The sequence below is a fragment of the Lissotriton vulgaris genome, unplaced genomic scaffold (assembly GCF_964263255.1).
Source record: "Lissotriton vulgaris unplaced genomic scaffold, aLisVul1.2 SCAFFOLD_2903, whole genome shotgun sequence".
NCBI classification, from domain to species: Eukaryota; Metazoa; Chordata; class Amphibia; order Caudata; family Salamandridae; genus Lissotriton; species Lissotriton vulgaris.
In genome coordinates, this window is record NW_028245998.1 from 1 (window position 1) to 18,621 (window position 18,621).

General features: G+C 51.8%; 1 long non-coding RNA gene across 1 annotated transcript in view; it reads left to right on the top strand.

Moving 5' to 3' along the window:
* The first annotated feature begins 12,965 nt into the window (after positions 1-12,965).
* LOC147666172 (uncharacterized) overlaps positions 12,966-18,621 on the top strand; it is a 34,732-nt gene continuing 29,076 nt past the window's right edge. Inside the window, exon 1 of the long non-coding RNA XR_015304873.1 lies at positions 12,966-13,086. This is a non-coding gene — a long non-coding RNA (uncharacterized LOC147666172). The remainder of the gene's footprint in view (positions 13,087-18,621) is intronic.

Genomic DNA, 18,621 nt, shown 5'->3' on the forward strand with positions numbered 1-18,621 from the left:
CTTGATTAATAAATAAAGAAAATAAAAATGGCGGCATCACCTTACAGTGCACTCTTCGTTTAATGCCGTCCACATCAGCAGAGCAGAGGCCTGTAGAGGTCCTGGCAGGCTCAGCTCATCTCCCTGAATACTGGAGGGGCGTGGGGAAGAAAGCGATGACTCGTGGCATCACCTTACAGTGCACTCTTCGTTTAATGCCGTCCACATCAGCAGAGCAGAGGCCTGTAGAGGTCCTGGCAGGCTCAGCTCATCTCCCTGAATACTGTAGGGGCGTGGGGAAGAAAGCGATGACTCGTGGCATCACCTTACAGTGCACTCTTCGTTTAATGCCGTCCACATCAGCAGAGCAGAGGCCTGTAGAGGTCCTGGCAGGCTCAGCTCATCTCCCTGAATACTGGAGGGGCGTGGGGAAGGAAGCTGGGACTCGTGGCATCACCTTACAGTACACTCTTTGTTTAATGCCGTCCACATCAGCAGAGCAGAGGCCTGTAGAAGTCCTGGCAGGCTCGGCTCATCTCCCTGAATACTGGAGGGGCGTGGGGAAGGAAGCTGGGACTCGCGGCATCACCTTACAGTGCACTCTTCGTTTAATGCCGTCCACATCAGCAGAGCAGAGGCCTGTAGAGGTCCTGGCAGGCTCGGCTCATCTCCCTGAATACTGGAGGGGCGTGGGGAAGGAAGCTGGGACTCGTGGCATCACCTTACAGTGCACTCTTCGTTTAATGCCGTCCACATCAGCAGAGCAGAGGCCTGTAGAGGTCCTGGCAGGCTCGGCTCATCTCCCTGAATACTGGAGGGGCGTGGGGAAGGAAGCTGGGACTCGTGGCATCACCTTACAGTGCACTCTTTGTTTAATGCCGTCCACATCAGCAGAGCAGAGGCCTGTAGAGGTCCTGGCAGGCTCAGCTCATCTCCCTGAATACTGGAGGGGCGTGGGGAAGGAAGCGATGACTCGTGGCATCACCTTACAGTGCACTCTTTGTTTAATGCCGTCCACATCAGCAGAGCAGAGGCCTGTAGAGGTCCAAAGGCTCGGCTCATCTCCCTGAATACTGTAGGGGCGTGGGGAAGGAAGCGAGGACTCGTGGCATCACCTTACAGTGCACTCTTCGTTTAATGCCGTCCACATCAGCAGAGCAGAGGCCTGTAGAGGTCCTGGCAGGCTCAGCTCATCTCCCTGAATACTGGAGGGGCGTGGGGAAGGAAGCTGGGACTCGTGGCATCACCTTACAGTGCACTCTTCGTTTAATGCCGTCCACATCAGCAGAGCAGAGGCCTGTAGAGGTCCTGGCAGGCTCGGCTTATCTCCCTGAATACTGGAGGGGCGTGGGGAAGGAAGCTGGGACTCGTGGCATCACCTTACAGTGCACTCTTCGTTTAATGCCGTCCACATCAGCAGAGCAGAGGCCTGTAGAGGTCCTGGCAGGCTCGGCTCATCTCCCTGAATACTGGAGGGGCGTGGGGAAGGAAGCTGGGACTCGTGGCATCACCTTACAGTGCACTCTTCGTTTAATGCCGTCCACATCAGCAGAGCAGAGGCCTGTAGAGGTCCTGGCAGGCTCAGCTCATCTCCCTGAATACTGAAGGGGGAATGCCTGGCTCTGCCCGAGATACTGTTGGCACCTTGAGCCCATGACGAGCTGAGCCTTCATGTGGCATTGCCTGCCCCTCTCCCCTTACCCCAGGATGCGGTGTAATGGCCAGACCTGCTGACTATAGAACTGGGAATCTGGTTCGAGTCACGGAGTCGCTCGACATCTTATAGTTCTGGACGAATAAGCTAATATTCCCAGGACAATAAAAATGAATGTGACCTTGTGTAAGGTAAGTGGAATGAATGATGTCCCTTAACAGGAGACACGCCCATCCAATACCTGGCCTCTCTGAAGAGAGCACGCAGCGATGGTCCGCCATGTGCCAGTGTGTGAAGGGGTGCACAGCGTTGTAGGAGGTTACAATGAGTTGAGAGGGTGAAGGGTGAAATAACTTGCAATACCACCTACCAAAGCCCTGCCCTAACAGCCCCACATAATAAGAACGTTAACCTTATCCTTGTGTGGTGTCCATCTGTGGGGGGGAAGTTACTTGTCTGTACGATCGCTGGAGACAGCCCTCACCGGAGGCCTCTCCCCTTGTCCTCGGCCGACCCTCCCGGTCCCCGTCTAACATTGGTGGCCAGCGGCGCGATCCGAACCAACGCGTAATCGTACAGAGAGTAACTCACCCTACGACTAAACCACAATGTCTACCAAAGAGAGCGGATCTACAGAGAAATTCCAAATGGAAAAACTGGAGGAGTACAGCCATCGAGAATTTAAACAATTTTGTATGGAACTGGGCATTGCTACCACCGGTCTGAGCACAAAAGATGACTTTAAACACGCCCTAGAATCGTGTGCAGAAGCAAATGCCGCCGGTCCCCGGGACCAAAACATCGAAGCACCAGAGACGAGCACCGCTCCGTCCGAAGAAAGGAGAGCGGGTCTCTCCCGGGAAGAGATCCAAGAACGAGAAAAAAGCAGACTGCACGAATTAGAGTTGGCACGGCTCAAGTTGGACGGAGAACTAAAACTAGCGGAACAAAAAATGAACCTAGAACACTTACGGCTCCGAGAAGAGTGGGAAGAAAAGCAAAGACAAAGAGAGCTCGAAGAAAAAAGACTGGCATACGAACACGAGCGCAAGCTAGCAGAGATAGAACTACGGAAGCTGAACAAAGACCTGGGGGTGCCCGAGCAACCGCGCACCCCAGGAGCTACAGAACCAAAGGTCCACATCCCCAAAGATGTCGTCCGAGAATATTTCTGAAACGACGACATACAACAGTGGTTCAAGGCCTACGAGATCGCCATGACCTCCCACCGGATCGATCGAAGTGACTGGGGAGCCGGTCTATGGGGGAGGTTCGTCAATGAAGGCCGCGATGCCCTGCTACAGCTCCCGGACCATCAAATGACGTCCTATGACCACATGAAGGCCGCCCTCCTCGCTCGATATGGGCTTACACCCGAAATGTACCGCCAGAGGTTCCGCGACTGCACCCGAATCCCGGGTACAACTTGGGTGGAATATGTGAACTATTTCAGCCGAGCCTTCGAGGGATGGATCAAGGGAAGCCACGTAACGACCTACGAGCAGCTCTTCAACCTCACTGTGTGGGAGCACCTCTCCAACAACTGCTTCGTCGAGCTCAGGCAGCACCTCCTCGACAGTAAATTGACTGATCCACAGCAGCTCGCCGCCGAGGCTGACCGATGGGAGAGCACCCGAGTGGGCCGGAGTGGGCCAAACGAACAGAACAGAAACAACCAAGGTCATCACCGTCCCCGAGGAGGAGGAGGAGGCCAGGGCCGGGGAAGAGACGCCCTCCCGGCCGCTCCCGCTACCAGCACCCCGCCCCCGGCCGGCCGGGGCAACCCCCCGATGCGCCCAGGGTTCCGAGCCAATGTCACTTGTCACCGATGCCAGCGAGTCGGCCACTACGCCAGTGACCCGAACTGCCCAAAGAACCAGACTCCCGGGCCCCTCCAGGTAGCTGCCGCCGCCCTAGGAGAAGAGCAAGTCTCCGAAGAGCATGAGGAATACGAACAGGAACAACCAGAGTGGGAACCGGCCGCCATGGTCCTGGCGTGCCTAGGGGGAAAAAACATGATCCCGCGGGCTCCCCTACCCGCCAACACCAGAAAATACAGCCAGTGGGTGAACATAAATGGGCGCAAGGCTGAAGCCCTGCGTGACACGGGGGCCAGTGTGATGGCCGTTCGCTGTCACCTGGTGACCCCGGACCAAATCCTGCCGAACGTCCTCTGCCCCATCCGTTCAGCCGACAATTCTGAGAGCCTGTGTCGGATGGCCTGCGTCCCCTTCGAATGGGGAGGAGTATCCGGCATGTTGAAGGTGACTGTCCGCGATGATGCCCCCGTGGACTGTCTCCTGGGGAACGATCTCGAGAGTTCTCCGTGGGCCGCCGTGGAAAGAAGAGAGCACCTGGGGATGCTGGGCTTCCCGGACTGGGCAAGCGAAACCACCCGGTCCCAAGACCTTCCAGATCTGGCTCAGTGGCGCCAAGAAGGGGGACCCACCCAGGAACAATTCCGTCAAGAGCAAAAGACCTGTCCCTCCCTCGAGGGACTACGACAACAAGCCCTCGCCAAGAGCGCGGGAGATACCGCCGGGGCCCACTGGATCTATTGGGACAATGACCTATTGTACAGCGAACAAAGAATCGCGGAGTTGGGAGCCGGTCGAGTGTTGGTGGTGCCCCTCCGCTTTAGAGACTTCCTGTTGAATTTGGCACACGATGTCCCCCTGGCTGGACACTTGGGACAGGACAAAACTTACAACCGCCTGGTGACCCACTTTTACTGGCCAAAAATGAGAAATGACGTCCTCAACCACTGCCGGTCCTGCCCCACATGCCAGGCCAGCGGGAAGAGCGGCCGCAAACTCAAGGCACCCCTGCAACCAATCCCGGTTACCACCCCGTTCGAAAAGGTGGGAATAGACATTGTGGGGCCCCTGGACCCCCGAACAGCACAAGGGCATCGATTCATCCTGGTCCTGGTGGACCACGCCACCCGCTATCCTGAGGCTGTTCCCCTTCGAACTGTAACAGCACCAGTGGTCGGCCGAGCCTTAATGGGGATCTTCTCCCGAGTGGGCTTCCCCCGGGAAGTCGTCAGCGACAGGGGCACGAACTTCATTTCAAAGTATGTGAAATCCCTCTGGCAGCAGTGCGGGGTCACCTACCGATTCACAACCCCCTATCACCCGCAAGGAAACGGACTGGTTGAGCGGTTCAACCGCACACTCAAGGGAATGATTATGGGGTTGGAAGAGCCCCTACGCCGCCAGTGGGATGTGCTACACCCGTGCCTCCTCTTCGCCTACCGAGAAGTCCCCCAGAAGTCCCTCGGCTTCAGCCCCTTCGAACTCCTGTACGGACACCCCGTTCGAGGGCCCCTCAGCCTAGTCAAAGAAGGTTGGGAAATGGCCCCCCTGAAAACCCCTCCAGACGTCTACAAGTACCTCCTGACCCTCCGCAATCAGACCAGACGATTCAGAGAGATCGCCAAAGCCAATCTTGAGGCCAGTCAGGAGGACATGAAGACATGGTACGATCAAAATGCCTCCTCCATCGAGTTCGAATCTGGCCAGCAAGTATGGGTGATGTCCCCCATCGAACCTTGTGCCTTGCAGGACAAATGGACGGGGCCCTTCAAGGTGGTCGAGCGCAAGAGCCCCGTCACCTATCTCATCGACATGGAATCTCCCCGGAACCCCCCCCGGGTCCTCCACGCCAACAGACTCAAACCCCACTTTGTGCGCTCGGAGCTCAGCCTACTGATGGCTACAGACAGTGGCGCGGAAGAAGACTCCGAGCCCCTCCCTGACCTACTGAGGACCCGTGAGAAAGATGGTTCAGTGGACGGGGTCCGACTCTCCGATGCCCTGACCCCGGAGCAGCGCCAAGACTGTCGGGCCCTCCTGTTGCAATTCGCGACCCTATTTTCCCTCACCCCCGGGGTCACCCCCTGGTGCTTGCACGACGTGGACACTGGGGACAGTCCCCCTATCCGACATCGGGCGTACCGCGTACCAGATCGGGTACGCGCCTGCATCCAGGAAGAAGTATCAAAAATGCTCACACTCGGAGTCATCGAGCCCTCGGACAGCCCCTGGGCCAGCCCAGTCGTGCTGGTCCCCAAAACTGCTGCCCCAGGCACCACCCCTGAGCTCCGATTCTGCGTCGACTATCGGTGCCTGAACGCTGTCACCCGAACCGACGCTCACCCCATTCCCCGAGCAGATGAACTGGTCGACCGCATGGGGGCTGCCCTCTACCTCAGCATCTTCGACCTGACAGCGGGCTACTGGCAGATCGGCCTCACCCCCAGGGCCCAAGAACGATCCGCTTTCTCCACCCCGGATGGACACTACCATTTCAAAGTGATGCCATTCGGCATGAAAAACGCTCCAGCCACTTTTCAACGACTTGTGAACCAGGTATTGGCAGGCCTTGAAGAGTTCAGCGCCGCCTACCTGGACGATATCGCGGTATACAGCCGCCACTGGTCAGACCACCTCCGCCACCTCCGAGAGGTCCTGCAGGCCCTCCAACAGGCCGGCCTCACAATCAAGGCCAGCAAATGCCAGATTGGCCAGGGGTCCGTGACCTACCTCGGACACCAAGTGGGAAGCGGTCTGGTGGCCCCCCTCCAGCTCAAGATCGCTGCCATCCAGTCCTGGCAGCCCCCCGTAACGCAAACCGAGGTCCGAGCCTTCTTGGGGCTCACCGGATACTACCGTTGGTTTGTGAAGGACTATGGCAGCATTGTGGGGCCCCTCACAGAGCTCACATCCAAGAAGCACCCAAAAATGGTCAACTGGACTCCAGACTGTCAAGCGGCCTTCGAGAAGCTGAAGGCCGCCATGTGCACCGCCCCTGTGCTCCAGGCTCCCGACTACAGCCGGGAGTTCATCGTCCAGACTGATGCCTCCGACCATGGCATTGGGGCCGTCCTCTCCCAGCTGAACCCCGATGGAGTTGACCAACCAGTGGCCTTCATCAGCAGACGCCTGCTGGCCCGAGAACAGCGCTGGAGCACCATCGAGAGGGAGGCTTCGCAGTAGTGTGGGCCCTCAAGAAGCTCCGGCCCTACCTCTTCGGTACCCACTTTCGGGTGCAAACAGATCATCGCCCCCTACAATGGCTAATGCAGATGCGGGGGAAAAATCCCAAACTATTGCGATGGTCCATCTCCCTGCAGGGGATGGACTTCACTGTGGAGCACCGACCGGGCCAGGATCACGCCAACGCGGATGGCCTGTCACCCTTTTTCCGCCTTGACGAGGAAAGTCCCCAAGAGGATGGGTGACTCTCCCCGCCTTCAGCTGGGGGGGACGCATGTTGGACAGGCCACATGAAGGGCTCGCTCCCTCCCCGCATGACAGGGCCCGGACACCGGCTCTCCAGGTGCTACCCACAGAAGCAACCCGCAAACCGTCCCATACGGGACTCCTGCTCCCGGACATCTCTGTATCACTGGCCCGGGCCACTGTCAGCACCATTGGCCGGCCCGGCCGCCATCTTGGACACTGCACCACGAGGCCGCGTGGCCTCAGCTCGACCCTAACCCTGGGCCTGGCCAGGCCCCGACATCCCGGCACCACCATCCACCCAGGAGGTGAACGGCCCACTTGGCAGGTCAATGGGAGAAAGAAGTGTCGATGGCTCTCCCCCGCCAGGTGCCGATCGCCCCCAGCCTCCCCGGGCGCTGGCTCCACCCCCCTGCTGGGTGTCTGGACTCCCTCATCCCGGACCTCCCGACCTCCAAGTGCGAGGGTCCGGACATCAAAGGGCGCCAGACCTATAACTGGGGCAGCTCCAGAGCAGGAAGTCAGTTGTATCCTGGAGTCGAGAGACACCGTGAAGAACTCATCCTTGACGGACTGCTGGCTCTGCCGCAGCCCTGCCTTGTGAACTATCGTCCTGCCTGCTGGCGCTGCCGTGGCCTTCTGCAACCTTCATCCTCGTTGGACCTGCTGGCACTGCCATGGCCTTCTTGCAACCTTTGTCCTCGTTGGGACCTGCTGGCGCTGCCGCGGCCCGTTCCTATCTACGACCACCTCGGGACCTGCTGACGCTGCCGCGGCCCGTCACTCTCGAATGCCGAGCTCAAGGATTGTGAGCTACCATCATCGCATCGCAGTACCAGATTGGTAACAAAGACTGTCCCGCTACCCCTTTTCCTGTCAAGAGACTAGAATTGAGAGGATCCTCGTATCCTGATCTCATTGTACCGTACTACCTTACCTCAAGAATTGCCTATAAAGAACGTTAACCTTATCCTTGTGTGGTGTCCATCTGTGGGGGGGAAGTTACTTGTCTGTACGATCGCTGGAGACGGCCCTCACCGGAGGCCTCTCCCCTTGTCCTCGGCCGACCCTCCTGGTCCCCGTCTAACAGGGGGGATGAGAGGGAAGGACATATAGAAAGAGGGCCCTCACGTGCATGTGGGCATACATTTCCGAAAATTGGCAGGTTTCGAGAAGGCCACGATCCACATAAATAAATATTTGAAGAGAGCCCTAGGGTAAAGATTGGTGATGGGAAGTCCAGGAATCTTCCAGCCATAATGACAGCAGAGGGGAGAGAAAGAGCACAACATGGTGTAACAGGGGGGCTGCTGCGCTTGGCAGCAGTGCTGTCAATGGAGTCTCCTATATGGCGTCAAAAGTTGGAGAACTCTTCATCTGGTTAATAGCTGAGGCCACTACAACTGGAAGAAATTCTCCAGATGAGGCATCCAGAACTGTGTGACATATCTTTGGGGAAGTGTTTAATTGTTGCTACTCTTCAGTACATTGCATTGCATGGTATTTGGTACTCGCATTAACCCCTCTGATAATTTAGTATATCGTTATCATCCCCGATCAACCCGTATAGACTAGAAAAGTGTCTTTGAGGTCAAACATGATACAGTTATTCTGTAGCCTAGACATACTTCGTTCCCTGCAAACGTTTGTGTGATCAACCCAGGTACCGTTTACAAGAACGTTGAGATCTAAAGAGATCCTCGGAGAGTTTATCTGATGTTTTCTGCTTTTTGTTTGTTTGGCGTTTCTTAATTCCAGGTGGCGTTGAGATGACCATTATATTGGACTGTTAGGGCATTGCTAAACTGGGTTAATTTTTGTTTTAGTTCTGTGATGTGTTAGATCCTGTGGTAGAAATGCAAATGAGTGCAGACCATGCAAACCTGGCAATGCTTTTGTATTAAGTATACATTTGATTATTGGTCTGTATTCTAGTGAATTGTACTTCGATGCAATGCATCATTTGCTGTGATCAAAGGATGCGCTGAGTTTCTGAGGCCTAAGTGAGATGGTGTGCCGTAGGCCTTGCCCCTTTCCCCAACAGGCGCAGTGCTTGGTTGATCTTTAACTAACAAGGAACAATTCTCAAAACTGTACATAATACTGAGCTGCAAAAGGGTGAGAGGTGCGGCAGAGATTTGTCACCGAAAAGCCTGGACGGGCAGCTTCTAAACCATCTGTCAATTCCATTTACAATTTGTTTGTGGCGTTCTAAGTAATACTGGTGGAAGCATGCTCCTGAAGCCTTGTGATGTTCATTTGCCAGGGGTGCTCACTAAGCTTTTTATGGCTCCAGGGACCTTAAGATGAGTCAAATGAGTTGTATGACCAGAGCACCTATTCGTCAAGCGAGTACAAATAAGAAAGGTTAAAGTGAGCGTTTTTGAATGTTACTGGTAGATCCTATCCAAATCTTTTGCCATAAGTCAGAGCACATCCATTTGGAAACAAACTGTTCTAGCGGAACAGCTCAGAGGTTCACCCTTTTTCTTGGCCAGAAAGAGACATTCTCCAACTTGGAACTTGCGTAGATTCTCGTGTTGTAAATGTTCCTCCTTGTGAGAAAGTGGCTCTATATATACTGGACCCAGGTAAGGTACAGGGTGTATAGAGTCCACCAACTCCAGAGCTATAACCGAGGTTAAAGTCAGAACCGACCTTACTCTCCAAAGTGGTAGCTTGGTCGAGCAGTAAGGCAGACCAGAGGACAGTGTAAAGCATTTGTTGTACACACTGTCAGCAAAAGGTTTCTCACACTCAAGAACTGAACTCTAGGCCAATGGCTTTTATATCCACAGATATAGTTGTTTTATTTTTAGAACCAACAGTTATAAAGATCTACTCTTCTGGTTATGAGTACTCATGTAAATACTTTGCAAAGGGGCAATAAAGGTTCTGTACACAATGATTACAGTATTGATAGTAAGCAACACAGTTCTGAAACACACTTTAGCATTGAGCTCAATGGGTTTTCTACATATAAGTACTGTTGATTACTTTATACATTACTTTGGTAGTTCCAGGACTAGGTCTTAGATTCAGTCCTGGGGTCTAAGCTGAAACCAGATTAGCAAAATCGTTTTAGTTACAGTGATGATTATTCCTGAATATAAAGCTGTTTTAAAAGTTCACATTTATAAACTCTTCAATGTAAATCTCACAATGTTATTCAATGGGAGGAAATTCAGGTTACAGGTAAAGTACGATTGCGTTACTTTTGTACCCCAGCACTGGTCTCCTAGGGCCAGCTCTGGGGGCTTAAATCAAAACGGGTAGGTAATTGCGTTTCAGTATTTCGTATGATTTTTAAAGAATATTTGCAGTTTTCAAAAGTAGACAAGAAATTTCATAGAAAAGCAGACAATGGGTTCCTATGGAGAAAATACAGATTACTAGTAAACCCGCTAGGGATTACGTTTGCGGTTTCAGGACTGGGCTGAATGGTACAGTACTGGCTTCTCCCCTGAACCCAGGTGAGTACTTTGGAATTCGGACTTTGGCTGATTTTATAGGAATATTTTCAATGTTCATAACTTCACACTTAGAAAATATTCGAGTCAAAATGAGTCAATGTTGTCCAAAGCAGGTAAGTGAATTATCAATTTCCAGGTGAGTACTTGGTTGTTGAAGGTAAGGTTCTGGGCATAGACTCAGGGGTCCCCCAGGGTCAGGTAAGTACAGTTAGATCAGTCCCAGCAGCACAGGGGCGGCCAGGTGCAGAGGTAGGTAGGCCCAATGATATCCAATGAGGGAAAGGCGGCCTTCAGTTGGTGGCTGCTGGCTAACAGGCCACGCGGCTCTGGGAGCTGGGCTCCTGGTCACTTGCTCAGGGCAAGGGGGGAAGTAGGATAGGACAATGAGGTCACAGCCAGCGGCACTCGGGCGGCTGGGTGCAGGGTGCTTTTGAGCTGTCGGGCGCTCAATGGTATCCAAGGAGGATCTTGAAAAGGGAACAAAGGCTGCAGGCTCGGGGACGGAGACTCTCCAGGGGCGAACAGCACTTCAAGAGGTAAGTTGGGACGTTGGAGCACAGGTAGGTACCCCAAAGAGAGTCACAGGGGGCCGCGGGGCGCCGGGTGCAGGGGTGTCTTTGGGGGTCGGAAAAGCTTACCCTCACTGGTCGCAGTTGGTGTGGCCCCTGGTTCTGAGTCTGCAGGCGTCGGCTGGTTTGTCGAGGACGGTCTTTGGGCACTGGACTTCGGGTCCCAGTCGCCAGGGGGACGTCCTCGTGGTCTTAGTTCGGGTTTGCCCGGTCCGGGCTCGGCTGGTGCAGAGTGGGCCGGTCCGGAGCTTCCTGGTGAGCACCAGGTGGGTTGTTGCAGCAGAGCCTCTGCTGGAGGGAGTCCCAATCATCGAGAGGGTCAAGGCAGGCAGGTCCTTTAGGTGTCCCAAGGTTGCTGTCCGCGGAGGTCACCGGGATTAGGCAGGAGCAGGATCCAGGGTCAACAGGCCGATAGGGCTGGGGCCAAGTCAGTTGTTGTCCTGTTAGCAGCTGCGCGGCGGGTCTTCTTCTTCTTGATATTCTTTCTTCTTTTGCTATCGGGATCTGAGGAAGGAAGGTTCAGGGAGCCTCTAAATACTAAATTTAGGGGTGTTACATGTAGGCAAGGGCAGGGACCAATGGGTCCCTGTCCTGGGGTGAGGACACCCCCTAGCATGCTCCTCTCCTGTGGGAGGGGGGCAGGAGCCTAGCTGGGATTGGGCAGGGCTCCCCATCTACAAGATGACCGGAGCCCGGGGTCATGCTTCACCTCGCCTCCTCCACCTGAGGGGTGGAGTTGGCATCCCCCCCTTCCTGATGTAGTTTTTCCTGCCAGTCTTCCCACCAGAGTGGGGATAGAGCGGGTGGGGGGCCAGTTTCTGGGTACAGCAAATGGTCTGGAGAAGCTCTCAGAGGCGGTATGCCTTTGAAGCTTTTCCCTGTCCATCCTGGGGGAGGAGACGTATCACATCGCCCAGGATGTGCATTGTTGCAGGCCCAGGAGAGCGGGGGCTCTCCACCCAGGGGTCCAGCAACATGTCTGCTGTGTGGCAGCCTCTGCAGCCACTCAGTCCAGACATGGATTGTAGGTTTGGGTTTTGGAGGGCATCTCTTAGATGCCCTCTCGTGCATTTTGCATTAAACCCCACACTGGCATCAGTGCAGGTTTATTGTGCTTTGAAGTTTGGTACCAAACTTGTCAGTCTGCAGTGGAGCCATTATGGTGCTGTGGAGTTCTTAATGACAACCTCCCAGCACCATATACTTTTTAATGGCATCACTGCACTTACAGTGCCCAGGAACAGCCCTGGGTACTGTAGGGGCATAGGGCTCATGCACCTCTGACCTCACCTCTGGCATAGGGCACCCAGCTAGAGGGGTGACTGAAGTATGCCAGGTCAGTGGGTTCTGTTGGCATGGCACACAGGGATGTGTGCCATGTCGACTCTTGTTTTAGTTCTGAACTTAGGTACTCAGCCTGCAAAGGCAGTGTGTGGGTGCCAGGGTACAGGGCCCCTGAGGGTGGCACAAAAGTGCTGCAGCCCTCAGGGGTCTTCTCTGGTCACCATGCCCTAGGTACCTACGGTACCATTTACTAGGGGCTTACCTGTGGCCAGAGATGCCAATTGGGTGTTTTGTTTAAGCATAGCTTTTCTTTGTAGGGAAGGAACACAGGCCCTGGGCACCTTGTTGGCAGGGACCCAGGGCACACTCAGTCAAAGCACATCAGCAGTTCAGAAAAAAAGTGGGGGCATACCAAGGCAAGACAGATGGCACTTTCTCACACTCCTACACTGGACTAGAGCTCCTGATCTTTGCATATCAACACTCCTGACAGGTAACACATGTTCTCGACTGCCTCGTCCTAAGCCCTCACATCGCCCTCTTGCCACAGGATCCTGCATTACACAGCTTCTGGTCTCTTGTCTGCTGTTAGCAATCACTTTCCAGGAAACTAGACATTTTTTGACCTAGCATAGTTTACTGGTGTGGTCAACCTTTTCACTTCACCAAACACGTTCTCTCTGTTTCCACAGCAACTTGTTGGAAAGCAAGGCAGATGGCATCGATGTGTCCTACAATGCGTGTGGGGTCCTGTCACACATCATGTTCGATGGGCCTGATGCCTGGTTCATCAGCGAGCCATCTCGAGACAAGGTGGTTGACCGGATGTGGGGAGCCATTCAAAGCTGGGACTCCAGCTCCCGAAGGAACATCAACTATAGGTAAGCACTTAGCACTTGATGGAAGGAAGACAAAAGAAAAGTGAAACTTTACAAGATAAACAATGTTGCTGTTTACATCTAGCGTATGTAAATCAATAGTGGAGAAAGACTTAGAATGACTGACACCATCAAGTAATGCTTTATTTGACTTGAAACTGCTCAGTTTGGTGATGTTTTGTAAGGATGAAGGGAGAAGGGAAGAAATAAAGTGTAAATGAGGATGAAGGGGAGGAGAGCTGAAGGTCTATTGAGGACAAAATGTGGAAGTGAGAGGAGAGATGCAGGATTGGGGAGGACAGTGGATGGATTGGTAAAATACAGGCATGAAGGGTGAGCGAGAGTGCAGAGTTGAGATCGGATAAGAGAGGGGGTAAAACTTAGATGACGTAGGAAGAGGGATAGACAAAGGGGGAAGTGGAAAGATTGATGCAGGATGGTTGATGACAAAGCCTGGAAGTGGGAGGAGAGATGCAGGATTCCGGAGGACAGTCAGTAGATTGGTAAAATACCGACATGAAGGGTGAGTGAGAGTGCTGAGTAACTGAGTGTGCGGAGTTGTGCCTACTCCGTGTTCTGCGGAGAACGCGGATTAGGCACAACTTGGCACACTCCACAGCGGATCTTGACTGATCCGACGAATGAATCGTCTGCAGAAAGTTGGCGAGACCGGTCCCCGCAGTGGCGAGGAGAGACTCCTGATTTACACGGGACGTTTTTCTTGGATTAAAGACGTTTTTGGTCGGCACTCCATTGCCATGCTACGATATTGAAACTGCTCCTATATCTTGGACCTAATTTAGTCAGCTACCGTTTATTCGCCCAATTGATGTACATAGTCAGCAACATCCCTAGGGATTAAGTCTTGATTTTACAACGAAGATTTGTCTTCAACATTCAGACCTGGATTCTGCCTACCTATTTGAAAGAGCACAGAATTCCATTTAAGTAACAAATGTCCTGACGATGACCTAAAGTCATAAAGGTTGAAACGCCGTCGACCCTGCAACGCCAAGTGCGGCTTTTTCTTCTTTTTTTGTTTGGTCAATTTGTGAATAATAAATGTAATTTTTGTATATAAATGTAAATATTGTATTTTGACCACTGTATACTAATTGTTTATCTTACGCCGCCCCACGTTGTCACATAATCACTTGTGTCACTGCGCCGTTCATTCACCTTCACCTTGCCAGTACACTCTTGGTTATTTTTGGTTACTGTAATTTATTTTGCCAATGTGCTTTCTATATGCAAAATAATATTTCTGTACTATTCTTTGGTCTCCCTTGATCCTTCTTTCCCTGTTGCATTGTGATTAATTCACTTGTAATTTGTCTGTCTATAAGATATCCCTGTTGAGACATTGTATTATTGTTTCGATCCACAGCCACAGCAAAGCTGAGACCCGTGGAGGCAACGCGAGACGTGGGACTGGCCATCTTGGAAAGCCAGCGAGACGCTTTCCGTGCAGCTTCTGAGGCACCCTCGAAGTTGTGCATTGGGGATTGAGAAGCCCCAGCCCCGAGCATCCACTGCACCAAAGATCATCTCTCCACACTCACCGAGTGCTGCATGGGGCCCTTTTGCATTTTCCTGCTCGATGCGTCTGTCCGGTCATTTGCCCGTTGACTAGTGGCCTCTGTGACGATGAAATCCGAAATCTACACCACTGGTCTGGTTGCTCCAGACTAGCCCTTGCTTCCCTGCAAAGGAGAAGCCCCTCAGTCCTTGATGGCCTGAGTAAGAAGCCCTCATAGAATACTGCGTGGGTTGCCTTTGCCAAGGCTTGTTGACTCTGATCCGGAAGTACTCCTAAGACTATGCCACAGAAGCATCCAGAACCGAAAAAATCAGCACCGTAACGCCACGCTTCCGAGGAACAACTTTCTGAACTTGATCCTACACAAAAATCTCTGGAAATAGACCCGCAAACAGGTAATCTTAGGATTAGTCCTTCTAATTAAAGAAAAACGGACAAACCCATACCATCTCCACTTCCTTCAAAGAAAAGAGACATTGCCACCTCTCCCTTAAGGATCCCTTCTCCACAATACATTTCTCCGGTTCCATCTCCAAGACCAATACAATCTTCTCCACCTCCAGATACTGATGATGCCACTGGTGACGAAGGAGATAATGAAGGGGATAATGAACCTCTACAAGAGCCTATTCATTACATCTCAAATGATCCATGGGAAAATTATGGCACACCAGATGTTCCTGATGTACCACGGGAAGATGTCTATCCATCTAGACCATCTCCTCTAGAGGACACTATAGGTTTCACTCAGTTAGTACACAGGGCTGCCCAATACCATGGGGTAAACTTACATACAGACCCCATAGAGGAAGACTTCCTCATGGACACTTTCACAACACCCCAAAGGTCCCCCTCTATTCTACCAATGCTAAAAGGGGTAATTAAGCACGCTCCTGAAGTCTTTAAAGCCCCAGTGAGAGCTAGTCATTGGCCCTAGAATAGAGAAGAAGTACAAGGCTGCCCCAACGGATCCTACATACATTAAGGGACAGCTTCCATTAGATTCCCTAGTTGTTTCCAATGCCAGGAAAAAGGGCAAACTCTAAAACATCGGGTGATGCTTCACCGCCTGACAAAGAGTCAAAACTATTGGACGCATCTGCCAAAAGAACAGCGTCACAAGCAGCCAACATATGGAGGATTGACAACACACAGGCTCTACTAGCCAGATACGATAGGGTGCACTATGACGAGCTAGAGATCCTACTACAACACCTTCCAGATGAATATGAATCAAACACCCATGATATTATACAGGAAGGTAAAATAATAACGAATGCCTCCATTCGCTGTGCTCTAGATGCCGCAGATACAGCCTCCCGAGCCATAAACACCAGTGTCCTTTTACGCAGACATGCCTGGCTAAGAATATCTGGGTTTAAACAAGAGGTACAGACTACCATACTGGACCAACCCTTTAACGAACAACACTTATTTGGACCTGAGTGGATTCATCTTTAGAAAAGATGAAAAAAGACACTGACACTGATAAATCAATGGGAGCCTTGCAACCACAAGCTCCCAGAAGCTCCTTTCATCATTGCTCTTATAGGGGCGCCTCTGGAGGCTTCAACACAGATAATGCCACCACTTCATGCAAAAGTCCCACACAAACCTCCTCTACCAGAGGTTATTACAGAGGAGGCTACAGGGGCAATAACAGCAAAGGCAGGGGTAAAACTACCAATACTCGTACGGCCACCACAAAACAATGACTTCCCTTCGCTCCCCCGGACCATTCTGCTCTAGTCGGGGGACGATTAACCCAGTTCCTACCTGTCTGGACCAATATCACCACAGACGGGTGGGTGAGACAAATCATCCAATCTGGTTATTGCCTGGAGCTCACTGCCACTCCCCCCAACATACCACCCAAACAGCGTCCAATGTCAACAGAACATTTAGCGCTTCTAAAACAAGAGGTGTTTTCCCTACTGCACAAACATGCAATAGAGCCAGTTCCCCTTCAGCATCAAAACATAGGAGTTTACTCCTTGTACTTTCTGATTCCAGAGAAGGATGGAACCCTGAGACCCATCTTGGATCTCATGCCATTAAACCTATACATACAATCAGACCATTTTCACATGGTCACTCTTGAACAAATCCTTTCCCTACTAAAACAAGGCAACTTCCTTGCCACTTTAGATCTCAAGGACGCCTACTTCCACATTCCCATTCACCCTGCTCACAGGAAACATCTTTGGTTTGTAGTGGACGGGCAGCACTATCAATTCAAAGTTCTCCAAGTCGGAGTTACCACAGCACCCAGAGTATTCACAAAATGCCTAGCAGTGGTAGCAGCCCACTTCAAAAAGACCACAAATTCATGTCTTCCCATACTTGGACGACTGGCTCATAAAAGCCAAGTCACATACCCAGTGTGTATATCACTCATGCACCACAATCCAACTACTTCACGACTTAGGGTTTACAATAAATCTCCAGAAGTCTCAACTTCAACCATCCTGCATCCAACAATATCTAGGTACCACAATAGACACCTCAAAAGACCTTCCATATCCCGATCCAGCCAGGTTAGCAATCATGCAGGCCCTTATAACAAAGTTCCAACCGCAACACTCACTTCCAGCTCGAGTGTTCATGCAACTCATAGGGGTGATGGCCTTTTGTATATTCATAGTACCTCATGTAGACTCCAGATGCGCCCCTTACAGGAATGCTTAGCACGTCAACGGAACCAAGCTCAAGGTCAGCTAACAGATCTGGTGTTGGCAGACTGCCGCACACATCACTCTCTGCAGTGGTGGAACACCAAAAACCTTTCCAGAGGGCGACCGTTCCTAGAGCCGGTTCCACAGATTGTGCTAACAGCGGACGCATCGCTCACCGGCTGGGGAGCTCATCTGCTACATTACACCATGCAGGGCACATGGACACCTCAGCAAAAGCTACTCCACATCAATCATTTAGAGCTACGAGCAATATTTCTGGCATTAAAAGCATTCCAGAAACACGTATCAAACAAAGCTGTTTTAGTCCAGACGTACAATATAACAACGATGTATTATCTACAAAAACAAGGGGGATGCTCTCTCAGCTAGCTCAGAGCATATGGGGATGGGCAATTCCTCAAAACATCCCTTTTAGCCCAACATCTTCCAGGAATACAGATTCAGATGGCAGATCTGTTAAGTCATCAGACACAACAGATCCACTAGTGGAAACTTCGTCCACAAGTCCTCAAACCATTTTTCCAAATGTGGGGGCATCCAGAGATAGATCTCTTCGCCACACATTTAAACACAAAATGCCCAAGCTTCGCCGCCAGATATCCACACCCATTGTCCAAAGGCAATGCGATATGGACGAAGTGGTCAGGCAAATTTGCCTATGCTTTTCCACCTCTCCCACTTATTCCATAAGTGATACGCAAGCTGCAACTACAGTCACTAACACTGATCCTAATTGCTCCAACATGGGCAAGACAGACATGGTACACAACATTACTGGGACTATCAGTAGTCCCGCACCAAAAACTACATCTCTCCCCACAACTGTTAACACAGAACCATGGAGATATCAGACAGCCAGATCCAGCACAGCTCAAACTAGCGATCTGGCTCCTGAAATCCTAGAGCTTGGGTACCTAAATCTTCCACCTGATTGTATGAACGTAATCAAAGAAGCTAGAGGCTCCACCACTAGAGCCTGCTATGCAGCCAAGTAACACAATCAATCCTCTAAATGCGTCTATTCAAAACATCATATGTTACCTACTACATCTTCAAAGATGTAATCTAGCTTACACATCAATCAGGTTACATCTCGCTGCCATAGCAGCCTACTTGCAAAATAGACAACATCTCTCATTTTTCAGAGGGCCTGCCATTAAAGCACTCATGGAGGTCTCAAAAGAATAATTCCTCCCAGGGTACCACCCTCTCCAGTGTGGAATCTAAACATCGTCCTCACTAGGTTAATGGGTCTTCCTTTTGAACCTCTGCATGATTGGGAGCTACAATTTCCTACTTGGA